Here is a 13,803-nt window from a genome sequence, read left to right as displayed (position 1 = left end):
AAATTTCATTATTACAATTATTACTCATCGATAATCAAGAAAATGAAAAATTACTTACAGCAGTTTGCCAGGAATGGACGTATATAATACCCATTATTATTTTTTTTTAATGGTTCTTTGAATTATACGCTTGACTTTTCTCGACGTGTATATAAGAAATATTAATTTTTAGCAATTTGTGTGGTGACCTCGCATAGAAATTTATATCCTGGGAATAAAAAGAAATATTATTTTAACACTTTATATCATTTCTACACTTTTTATTCTCTGAAAGTAAAACATTATTATTCTTTACCAGATTTCAATTTATTCAAGACATTTTCGGTAGTTGGAGACAATGAAACATGCAAACAATGAAGCACATCTCCATCGCTTTTTATTTCACTTTATGCAAATTTTTATATTTCCTCCGTCGATTCGATCGTTTGAAACAATTACTACGTGACAAGGAATAACTATCACAATCATCCACGAACAAAAAATTATAAATAAGTACGTACACATATACTGATATAAACAAAGATCAATACTATTACTTCGATAGACCTGTCTTATTTATTTTTTCGAGAAGCTTCATTACATGAAAGATAATGTCAATAACAATAATGTCAACAGGAAATATCAAACATATAAACATTCGAACATCTTTAAATTACTCCTTCTGAATATCTTATAATTATTACAATTAAACGATTTTCATATTGACATTAAAAAATATTGATCCTTAAAAAATTTTGATCCATTTGCTATTTTATTTTTGTTAAACATACTACAGAATCTTCGAAAATATTAAAAATATTCAATTAATCTTTTAGTAAACTTTCTCAGCGTCCTAATTATTTATTTAAAAATTTGAATCCATATTCAGGATTTTATTTTTATCAAAAAAAAATGTCAGAATCACGTTGAAACTTTTTGAAACGGACTTTCGTTTCAAGCAAACGAATGGTTTAATAATCGAAAAACGAAAACTAATAGATTTTATCACAGAAGCAAACGAAATCATTTCGATTGCGGATATGTGTTTCTCGAAGACAAATTGTTCCATTCGCCTCTTTGTATTATCATGGAATCATGTATCTCTATTTTAATTGATTAGCTGACTGGCAAACAAGCAATTCAGCTAGTTTCAGATAAGCAAATCAACTAGTATGTTTGACTTGTCAATAGGTAGTATCATCGAGATAGCAAATACGGAATAATATTACGAAATATCAAACACATATGCAACAGTTGAGTCCATATACGATTATCCGATTGAATCGTATAAATGTCTAAAAAGAAATATCCTAATTCCGATAACCCTTATTAAACTTTCTCCTCGGTTTAATATTATACAACAATTCTAAATAATACAATAAGTCAAAGACAAATTACACGTAAAATATAGTGTATAATGATAATAAAAAGAAGTTAAACATAGAATGAAAAAATAATAAGAAACCATGCAATTTTTTTATAATCTACTATAAAACAATATATGACAGTGTTGGAAATGAAATTGTATAAAATAGTGCATAACATAACGTCTCTAATATAACTCATAGATAGGCATACAAAATTATCCTATTGTCTATAGCATGCAATATAAAGAACAAGATCTTATGAAAATGAATCCTCGCGTTAGACATTATAAAATTCAAGTATGATTTAACTTACCAAGAATATGAAGAATATTTCCAGCGATACCTAAAATCGATTTCAAATGTACGTCCAATTTTCAAGTATTACGATTTCTATACTGATCGTCTTTTCTTTCTTGGAATTTTGTCGCTCTGGACACGTTGTCGTTTCGATTAAAAATCAACTGCTTCAACTTTCGTCGAATAGCTTTTAGTTTTTTCTTTTTTTGTTAAATTTTGTCTTGATATTCAAAAGAAGCAAATATTTACCAATAATCGAGGTTCTATTTATTCCATACAAATATATGTAAATATGAAATTGATATCAATTAATTCACTTTTCGCACTTGTTCGCTTTTTTCCTCAATGTTTCCTTTTTTCTTTAATATTCACTTAATTTTTTACTTTAATTTATTTTTTAATTTTTTTTTTTAATATTATATTTGTAGTGATTTTCAGAAAGATATGAATAGTTTATCAATTAGTAGACCAATATATAAATAAATATGTGTATGGATATTAAATTATAGTACATAGAAAGTACACAGTACGGAGAAAGATATATATATATATACATATATATATATATGTATATGTATATACATACATACATTTACGTATATATTGAATCAATTTACCATCTAAAAAGATTAAAGAAAATTCCATTTACAAATGTAGTAGATAAAAGAGAAAATATATAAACTAATTTTTAACAGAAAGTAATGAACTTACCAAATACTAGCGAAAATAGTTTTAACTCGATTAATAGTTGCGCCTTGCAGGAATATCTGTAACAAAATAGTTAGTATTTAATAATGCATTACGAATGTTAGATTCAAATACAGTTTTATAACAGCCCGATCATTAAAAACGCAGACTGTCAAATATTACGATTCCAAGAGATATTTATACTATTTCAAATAATTCACTGAATTTTATTTCAAATAACTCGAATTAGACTATTTTCTCTGTTTAATATTATACAATAATATACCCAAGAAAAACTGCACGGTGTAATATATAGTAAAATAATAATAAAATATTATACAACTTTTTATAGTATATTATAAAACAGTATATCGCAGTTTTCAACACAAAATTATATAAAATACAATATAATGCGTTGATATTAAATGGCATAGAATTTAAATAGGATTTAACTAACCCATAGCGTGTTCTTTAAAATCTTCTAGATATTTTCCACTAACGTAACTGAGTTGGAACTTATATATTACTTTAAATCGGCCTTATTTTGAAATCCCCAAGAACTTGCTTGTAGGACGGTTCGGAACGGAATAAACGGTTTATTCAACTTGCGCGGATAACTACGGTCTTATATTGATTCGAGCATGCGCTGTTTCGATCAACCCCTTCTTTTTCATATATACCTGATCATCTCTTCACAATGTTACCAATAATGTTGGGGAGATATTACTATAAAGGGAATTTTCTTGTTACTTTTATATTTTTTTTTCTTTTTTTTTTTTTGATTCTTTTTTCTCTATTTGATTCCCCTGTTCGTCCTTCTTCATACTCATACCTTTTCGATCATTTTACATTGTAAAAGTCGAATTATGTTTATAGGAAGAAAATTTTTCTTGGCATTTAATTATTCATATTAATTTATTTTTTCATTTTGAAGAGAATATTGACATTACCAAGAAAGTAGAATTCAGAATATTGTATTTAAAAGGAATGGTAATTTCATGGAAAATCTCTTCTTACAATATTTATAAATTATGATTTGTGCGATGTAGATCGGTTGATCGAGTAATGATGCCTAGAAAGAAGTAGAATAAATCTCTACTATGTTGGGGGAAGGTTATGAAAGTGTTAGATTCTATGTGCTCCTATTCAGAAAAAAAATCATAAGGATAATACATTCGAAAACTAAAAATATTATGTTACTAGAAATATAATAAAATCGTTACTGTGCTGGATTATACGTAACAGAAAGAAACAATTCTCAAATAAAAATTGAGAAATAAAATATCTTCTTAGGAATTGATTAGTTTGGAATATAATATACGAAATATTAGATAACTAGAGGTACTGTTGGATTATTCTACAATCGGGAGAATATTCCTAGGACAATGTACTCGCTCGAACGGAATAATTAAGTCAGTGACACGCCCATCGCTCTGCAAAAGATGTAACCAAGTATTTAAATGGTGAATTTAAATAGATTATTGAGTTATACATCGAATTATCTATATGGTTTGATAAATGGGAAACAAATGAAAAAATACTTTTACCTGTTTTTAAAATCAAACGGGAGATGCACACTCGTAAAACCGCGCACTCATTCCCGTCCGCTTGAACCAATTCACTCAAGCGTTCATAAGGGCATTCAAGGGTGGAGAGAAATAATAACGAATCGTTTAATACGAAGGTACTTGACGATACGTAGGGGAGATCGTAATCCACACATGCATTTTCTTTAAATCCCTATAAAAACGTACTAACAAGAGGATACTGGCTACGTGGCAAATTTATTCGTTGAGATTACAATATTACTCTAAAACGTAAATTAAATCTTCTGAATATTTTTTAAGCACACGATGTGAATATTATAACAAACAATTTAGAAAATTAATTCAACATTTTTTCTATTTTTGAATTTAATCGAACGATTACTTCGTTTAATTTAATGGGACGATGACAAGATGACGTAAAGGTGGAACAAATCGATAAATCTTTTGAACGTCCTTACAGGTTTAATCATTTTAAAAGTTAAGCCTACTTTAGATTCATTTCGATTTTTTAAACAAGCGTGGACTCATAATCTTTACTCTCACCTTCGTATTCATCATCTCCTGCATCTCCTGCATCTCCTTTTTCTTCTTCATCTTCAACATCGATTCGCAGATCTTCCTTCTTGGAATCATTGTTAATCGCCTTAAGATTTTCTTTATCGTTCCCAATTTCACCCATGGCATTGAAATAAATATTATTACAGTATATATAATTTTCTAATTAATTGATATTTTAATTAACATTAATTCGATATCCAAGAACACTGATAACGTTATTATTGATCTTCATTTTTCCTTTTCGACTGCGTTGAATCCTTCTGAGGGTGGAAGAAGATAGGATCCAAAAGGGTTCAGCAATGAAATCTACTTTTCTACGAAGGAATATTTTCTCATTAGAGAAAACATTCCACTTTGACCCACGATCTGTATGCACTGCCGGACGTCCCTTTGACGAACCTTCCAGACGCAATCGATTATATCCTCTTTCCGAAGCAGCTTACATTTCGATCCTTTGAAGGGATATATTCCCTAGCCTCGTACCACCCTTTGAACCTAGCTTAGTGAAACAATACTATATATGGGTTTCGAGAATGTTCGTCGTCATGGTCATTATAAATTCTGTCTTCCTGTTTCTATCTCTGATTAATATCAATCATTTGACGAACACGATATTAAACAGGGTATCACAGGAAAATTAGAGACAACTATTTGGACGTTGTTTCAAAAGAAAATGCCTCGTTATTATTTCCATCACAATGATTTATATTATTCCCTAGAAGCACTAGAAAAATTTTGAAAGTGTTGATAAACTTAAATAATATAATATCTCGTACCGATGTTATTCAAATTGTGTTCTCCATGCATGAGATATATGGATTTATATATTTTTTCTCATTTTTTCAAATTCGACGTATAATATAAAGTATCACGTCACTCTCGATGAACTTTATGGAAATACTGAAAATTTTAAAGGACGATTAGATATCTCTCATGCCGATCACTTCGCCGATTATATAAATTTTTCTTATGAAAAGAAGAAATCGGAAAAGAATATTGTTTTTTTGGCCGACGTTTGACAGATGGAAATTCAAATATGGGTAATAACGTTGACAAGATATTTTTGTTATGTGAAAGTTTCAACAATAAAATTAATTCCTTTTTATTTAATATTAACCCTTGATAGGGCGCGATGAATGAATCGAAGCAGAAGCGTTTATTACAATATGCATTTCGGCAATATGAATTATTTCATACGGTAGTTAATAGGAAAAGGCAATAGTAGGTCGAATTAAAAAGGATTGGTGGACAAATCGGTTTCCCCCCACTCATATCCTTTTCGGTTCTTTCGACCGCGGAATAGAAAGTTTTGATTGACTCGTGTAAAGCGCATTGAAGTGAATTACGCGAAGAGAAACATAAATATAACGAATGATTTTCTGTAAATTTATATTCTTTGTCATTAATAAAGAAAAGAAAGAAGCTTGTTAACTTAAATAATATAAAAAGAATAGAAGGTAATATTATCAAACAATTGTTCAAGGAATATTTCTTCCTTCAAATTAATACTTATTGATAAATATTTTTAACGCTTATCAAATTCTTTAGTTAATTTCTAATTGTATATTGTAAAGAAAAAAGGATGAAAAAGAAAAAAAAAGAGAAGAACGGAAAGAAAAAAAGGAAAATGATTTGTCCAGATAATGGGAGTATCATTGAAAAATTTACTTCTTTCTTAGCCATGATATTTCGGCTCTTTCTATCACATAATACGTGGTATTGATTAATGCGTAGAATATAATAACCCCTTCCACCGAGCTCTGCCTCAGATATTAGCTTTGTTATCCAACATGCAGATTTGCAGGAGGATCTCGTCCGCGGAAGACATCCTTTCAATAACTTTTGAACGAATAATACGCAAGTAAGTATTGAATTATATATACGTCTCAAGCAGTCCAAATGGTATAAATAATTTCTTCATACTCAGTAGTCTTTTGTTCGTTATCGATATAAGGTAAATTTATGAGTAGTCATCATTATGTGATTTGTTATAAAATTTCGATTCTATATTATGGAAATGAAACTGATTTTCGTGATCAATGCCATCCTAATTATTATTTTGTTGCTTTTCGAAGAAGATACTTTATATGGCTTAAAAGGGCGTAACCGGATTTACCTTTGATGACACAATTTAAATGAATAATTGAACATCTATCCTAAGTCTCAACTAATCTATGAATTTTAAATTATGTCAGAGATGTACAAGACTAAACGAAAGCGAAAGCAGTTCTAATAGCCCAGAAGTATTGCAAAGGAGTAGGATTAACCGATATCTAAATTTTAATTACGTCTGAAGAAGATACTCAACTTGGATCTCAACTACGCTCGATTTAACCATTAAACAGTCGACATCCGAAATGAAACACGCTTCCATTGGTACTTCCTGCTCTTCCTTACATCCTATGATTCGTTCTACTTGGATGGTAGAAATATCCGACCGTCAGAGAGAGTAGGAAATGAAAACGTTTACCTCTTCAGTTTTATATTTAAATGGTAAATCAATCAGTGCTATCTTTATCGAATGTTAAGATATTTTAGAGATAATATATACATTTTTTATTTTAAAGTATAATATGGAATATAAAATCTGTATCATAGATACGTTTTATGATAATTTATTGAATTTTTACACAGATTTTATCATGGCGATTAGAATATTTCTATTGATGAATGGGATATTAAGTCTCTTAACTCTAGCTATCCTAAAGGTATTGTATTAGTGCATATAAATCAAGAATCCATATATTTTTCAACTTTGTAATAAAGAATATTAGATATGGGAAATAAGATACTCCATGAAAGAGAGGAGATGAATAATGATATATGAGTAAAAATTTCAATACTTTTTCATAGAATTTTGCGTTACATGTCATTCATCATTTAATTTGTCAGATCGTTAAAACGGCGGAGGAAGCTGATGCTGCTCATGAATTTATTACAAATCTTCCTAGTGATAAGAAAACCAAGTTGGTGAAAGAGGCACCTAATTATTCGGTTCATGGAAACAACGTGTTGCTATTCTTAGAGCATTAATATAGCAACAATCAACTTCAATATTTAATTTTATTAAACGAGGTACGAAGAGATCAGATATAAATAATTCGTCACGTATCTTATCCAATTTTTTGTATTAATATCATCTTTTATATAGCGCATTGGATCCTGGAAGCAGAAGACTGCTTCAAGAAACAATTGAAAATTCAAGGAAGAAACATCGTTAGCTATTGTTCATGCATGCATTATTTGATTGGGAATACCTAAGAAGAGGAAAAAGAAGAAAAAACATTTGTGCTTGACAATGAAGTTTCGAAAGACCAATATGGCGCTGTTTTATAAAGCTTGAAGTGGTGGTACGAGAAACTGGGAGGGACTTATCTTTTTTAAAGGATTTAAACGTGAGCGGCTTTAGCTGGAGCGTATACGGGATTGAACTCGGAATGATTTATTGAAGGGTCGTCGAACGTTCCACGAAGGGTAAGACTCAACGGGGAATTGAGATGAAATTGAGGGAGGTTTATCGTACAAAATAATATAACTTACAGGGACGATCAAAAGATTCAGCGTTTTTCAAAGTAATAACGTTAGCAGGGGAATATGTTTAAATTATATGTGGAATAGAAATGTCCACCTTCACATCATCCTTACTTCATCGATTTAAATTAAGTTCGATATAATTAAAAAAGGAGAAATGCTGAATTTTATATTTCAAATTTGTCATAATATTCAAGACACGTACTTAAAAAATATTTAAGTAGTATTTAATTTGCATTTTTCGTAAAAATTGAAATTTGGACGAAGTATTTTCGTTTATAGAACGAATTATTTGTTATTAAAACGTTCCCCCATACTTACCGTCAAGTACCTTCGTTTTAAACCTTTCATTATTATCTCTCTTCATCTCCGTATGCTCTGGTGCGCATCTGTCTGCGCCAGTTCGAGTGGTCAGGATTATTGATCGCCGTCCTGCGCGTATACGTACAACTCCTGTCTTATCTTGACAATAACGAAAATATGTTTTTATTTGTTTTCTTATCATCAGACCAAGCAGATAATCCGAGATTACCGATATAATTCACTTGCCTATTTAGATTCATCGTTTCATAACAGGGTTACTTATCTTGCAGAGCAATGGATTATTTTCTTAGGAACAGATTGATTTGAAACACAATATACGAAATATTACGTAACTAGAAATATAATGGGTTTATTGTTTTACATTCTTCAATAGGGAGTACATTTCTAGTATAATATACTCGTTCATGTAGAAGAGTTAAGTCAGGCGTGCTACATCGATCTGCAAAAGACTTAACTAGGTAATTAAATAATATAGCTAAATAGATGATTGAATTATACCGCTAATCGTATTATCGAATTGTCTGCTTAGTTTAATGAGACGAAAACCAATGAATAAATATCCTCTTTCTTTTCTAAATAAGAGAGGAGATGTACGCTGTTACGTGAACTCATTCTCCCCCACTTGAACTGGCGCACGTAAGCGCGCATGTGCACGGAGAGAGGTAACAATAAATCGATTAATACGACGGTGCTGGACGATAGGTAGGAGAGAAGGTATTGCGTATGCGCAGATCGTTAAATTTCGATCAATACTCGTCAACAGGGGATTTGTAGACATGGAGGATCATATATTTTTGCAAAAGAATCAAAATTTTGTCCTTTATAATTTTTTTACGATGTCTATGATAAATGTTAAATCAATTCTCTTCCAACATCATCATCCCTTGCATTATACATGAGTTCTCTCCGTTTTTTTTTGTTGGATGTTAGCATTACCACTGTTATTGATTTCTTCCGGATTAATATTTATTTTTTCTAACGTATCTGTATAAATGTCTATCTGGAATTCCTCTTCAGTATTACTTATGACACGAAATTCACTCGTGTTTGGATATTTTGCCATTCTCTTAATGAAAAAGAAATGAGTAATTAAAAGCTTTGGTAGTCTCAAAATGTATATTACGAAATCACGAAAGGATATATACGAAAAGAATATTATGTTTCTGATTTTCTGGCTTATTAGTCTAGAGAACTATCTGTTTTATTAGAAGTTTCAATACAAAGCGAGTTCAGCTTCGCAAATCTCTCCTCAGTTTCATGATTGCTTGTTTACTCCATCAAATATCACTGCATCGTACGAAGCGTACTCGCGTACCATTGCAGACAAGTCCTTATCGCTTTCTTTAAGTAGTTTAAAGAAGCCCTCAGACCGTTGTGAACGTACTTCTTTTTCGTAAAATCGACTGATATACTTTTCATATAACTTGATAATTTGACCATTTCTTGATTAACTAACTGAGTGGTTCTCTCAGAGGGGAAATACGAGAAAGAGAGGAAAGATAATATTAGGAAACCATAAATGTGACGAAAGATTTTCTCCGAATACGTTTTCTATTATTGTGCAATAGCGAAAATGCTATCTTCGATAACTTGAGCAATATGTATTTATTTACAAGAAAAGAAAGTAATATTTGGAGAAAATGTTTTCAAGCAAGATGGAAGTAGATATAACTTCCGACGAAAAAATTTTTTTAACAAAGAAGATTTTACAATATGAATTACATCGGAAGTTATATCTACTTCTGCATTCCTTGAAAACATTTTTTCCAAATATTACCTTTCCTTCTTGTAAACAAATACCTATTGCTTAAGTTAACAAAGACTTCCTTTTCTTTATTACGCAATAGTAATAAAATATATGACTTCAGATAAAATCTTTTCTCCTATTTATTTTTTTATCGTAACATTACCTTCTTTTCCTTCACGTATTTCTTCTCCGGTAAGACCTCATTTATTAATTATTTAATGATTATGGAGGAACCTCTGTTTCCATCGTAACTTTTTGAAAAATACATATTTCTCTGAAATTTTCTGTTGAAAGAGCGTAATAAAACAAATCATAAAATCGTCCAATTACTAAGTTATATGAAAAGAACATCGATCGATTTTACGAAAGAGAAGATGGGAAGTGCTTTCACGACAGTCTGAGCCCTTCCCTAATCCGCTTAAGGAGGGTTGTAAGAAGAACTTGTATATATAGTGAAATTTGATGAAGAAAACAACCAATCATAAAATTAGGGAGATTTTCAAAGGTGCAATCAGTTCGTATTGAAGCTTCGAGCAGTATAAATAGAACCCTTGACTAAATTGTCAAAAAAACAGGAAATTATTATATTATTATGTCATTACGTGATTTCGTAAAATGCAATTATCTCCATTTCATTTATTTATCCATTTTTTTTTTTTCTTATTACGAAGACGGCAAAGTGTCCAAATACGCACAAGTCTCGTGATATAAGATATAAGTAGTGAAAAAGAATTCCATTTATACAGCCACGTTAAAAAAAATAAATATTAATTCGGAAGAAAACGATAGTACTGATAGTTATATTATCTAGCAAAAAAATCTCATAGGTGAGATGAAAATGTTGCAAAAGAATTACTTCAAAACTAATCATAGATTTCGTAGAAGATTATAAGGGATAAAATTTTGGTCTTTTTATAAGAAAATATGTTCTATCACTTTTCTCTTTCTTTCTTTCTTTTTTTTCTTTACAGTTTATAATTCGAAATTAACTAAAGAATGTTCACGATTGACAATTAATTTTTTTCTTATTTGTTTGCTTAAAAATGACTATCAATAAGAATTTCTTTTTTTTTTATCTCTTGAAACTATCATTTCTTTTTCTTTATTACGCAATAATAAGGAATATGGATTCAGAGAAAATCTTTCGACATATTGATTTTCTTTTTCTTTATATCATCTCTTTCTCTTTTACGTATTTAATTTGAATGTGATTTACGCAGGTCAATTAAAATTTCCTCTTACTTGCCCGAAGGGATGAAAAGGCCGAAAAGGACATGGTTTGGGACGGAAACGAATTTCTCCATCAATCCCTTCTAATTGGACGTAACATCGTTCGTTTGAATAGTGATACAATTAGACGGAATAAACCGTTTTCAATGGATCCATAGATGGGGAGCTTTAGCTAGAGGGTAAAATCGATTTTAATCAAAGAGACCGTTGAAGGGTTGTCCATTGATGTTGCATGTGAAACATGAATCAAAGTGAAATTGAGATGGAACTGAGAACATGATTAAACCTACGAGAACGATACACAAATTCACCGCTTTCAAGATAATAATGCTAGTTATACGAGAAATATTAATTTCATGTTTACGTCATAGTGTTATCATTATTTCATCAATTTAAATTGAGTAATTATTCTATTTAATTATAAATAGAAGCAATTTTGGGTTCAATGTTTCACAATTTTTCATCATAATATTCATGATATCTACTGAAAAAATATTTATAACATTTAATGTACGTTTTTCAGTAATATCGGAATTTGTACGAATTATTCTGCTCTTTAAATTGAATTCTCTTGTTAATATGATTTGATTGGGTTTTATTGAAAATGCATGTATGTATTACGTTCCTCCATACGTATCGTCAAGTACCCTCAGATTAAACGAATTGTTACTACCTCTCGCAATGAAGCGTGTCTCGTGTGTGCTTAGAAGCGTTAGTATGTGGATGGGAATACGTATGTCGTTCTACGTACGTGAAAATGGATGGAATGTTTTCATTTATTTTCCCCTCATCAAAGCGAGTAGACAATTGGATAATATGATTGGCTGCATAACTCAATTACTTATTTAACTGTATCATTTAATTAGCCGGTTAGGTCTTTTGCAAAGCAATGCACCACGTTATTGATTCAATGCTTTCATAGGAACGAGTAGATTTTCCTAAAAATTTATTTCCGATCGAAAAATTTAAAGGAACTTAAAGATCCAATTATATAATATATATATATATATATATATATATATATATATATATACACATATATATATATATATACACATATATATATATATATATATATATATATATATATATAATATTGCGTATATTATGGTCTAAACTGGTTAGTTCCGTTAACGTAATAGAAATCTATCATACCTTTTTTTATTTATTGTTATTCGACTAACCGATCGATATGGCCTATAGCATAAGTTAAAAATGTAAATGTAATGTTAAATTATAGGAAGATAGCCTTCCCATGAAATAATCTTTCCTTATGAATAGAATCTTCTGAATTCTACTTTCTAAGTAATATCATTGTTCTCTTTACGAAAAATAAATAAATATGAATAATTAAATACGAAAAAATGTTCACTCTCCTAAAAGGAGATGAAGAAAATTATATTTTTACAAAGTATAATGATCGGAAAGATATGGTTATGAAGAATGATCAATAGAAGGAATTAAAAGCAGAGAAAGAATCAAAAAGAGAACAAGGATAAGAATAAAAAAAAAAATTACCATTTACGATAGTTTCAATTTAATATAATCGGTAGCATTGTGATGAGATTACCGTGGATGACATAATATCTCGTTAATGTAGAAAAATAGTACAGTAGGGATAATATAATAGACAGTAGTAAGTAGAGATAGAAATAAATGGTAGAAAAATTTCGATTTGATATTTGAATTTATTGTATTCTTCGAAAAGGATTACAAGATGTTGATCTCGAATCTAGTAGTCTTCCATGCAAGTTCTTCGAAAAACCAGAAAAGGGAAAATCCAAAATTATATATATCTACACTAATCGATCGTATTAATGAAATATATCTCATATATATCGTCTTAAACAAGATGTTTTCGATAAGATAAGTCATATTTGAACTTTTTTGTGTTCATCTATCGATCTAATATAAATTAAATATCACTGTAATGTATTCTTTGGTTCCAAACTATATAATATATGCTATATAATCCAAACTATATATATATATATATATATATATATATATATATATATATATAAACTATAACTATACAATATATGAAACTATATAATATGTTATACTATATTCTATTTTGGATATCTTGCGCTACAAATTGTCGTCGTGTTGTTGCTAACTAACGTCCGAGAGGACGCCGAGCGCAAAGGATAAATACGGAAGAATATCAAAATATAAATCATTCTGTGCTTTTGATTTTTCTACTGAAAGAATGAAGAATTTGTATCATTTTTCTTGGTAATTCGATTAACTGAATATTATTATTATTCTAGTAACCTTTATAGCACTTCAACTTGATGTCGTAATAGAAATAATGTATAATCGATAGATGAATTATTTTCATGATCGGAATATTTAATGGATTGTATATTCGCTTAAACTTTACGAAAATCGTAACGCTCGAGAAACATAAGATAATTTAAAATGAACATTTCAATAATTTATAATTTTGATCTCGGGATGGTTGCATCTGAATTGCGTCGCTACGTATAATGTCAAAAACCGAATCTTTCAATAATTTTGATGGTTGCTCTCT

At 29.7% G+C, this 13,803-nt stretch overlaps 2 long non-coding RNA genes across 2 annotated transcripts in view; one reads left to right on the top strand and one right to left on the bottom strand.

The window, feature by feature from the left end:
- The first annotated feature begins 6,241 nt into the window (after nt 1–6,241).
- Nucleotides 6,242–11,941, top strand: LOC122636780. The gene is made up of 6 exons (XR_006329044.1): nt 6,242–6,296; nt 6,631–6,928; nt 7,070–7,143; nt 7,328–7,510; nt 7,587–7,909; nt 11,258–11,941. It is a non-coding gene; the product is annotated as an uncharacterized LOC122636780 (long non-coding RNA).
- Nucleotides 11,942–13,350: 1,409 nt separating this feature from the next.
- Nucleotides 13,351–13,803, bottom strand: part of LOC122636802 — a 268,896-nt gene continuing 268,443 nt past the window's right edge. The window contains exon 3 of the long non-coding RNA XR_006329071.1: nt 13,351–13,801. This is a non-coding gene — a long non-coding RNA (uncharacterized LOC122636802). The remainder of the gene's footprint in view (nt 13,802–13,803) is intronic.

This window comes from Vespula pensylvanica, chromosome 23 (genome assembly GCF_014466175.1).
Source record: "Vespula pensylvanica isolate Volc-1 chromosome 23, ASM1446617v1, whole genome shotgun sequence".
Taxonomy (NCBI): domain Eukaryota; kingdom Metazoa; phylum Arthropoda; class Insecta; order Hymenoptera; family Vespidae; genus Vespula; species Vespula pensylvanica.
The sequence above is the reverse complement of the archived record's forward strand: the minus strand, read 5'-3'. Positions and strand labels throughout refer to the sequence as shown.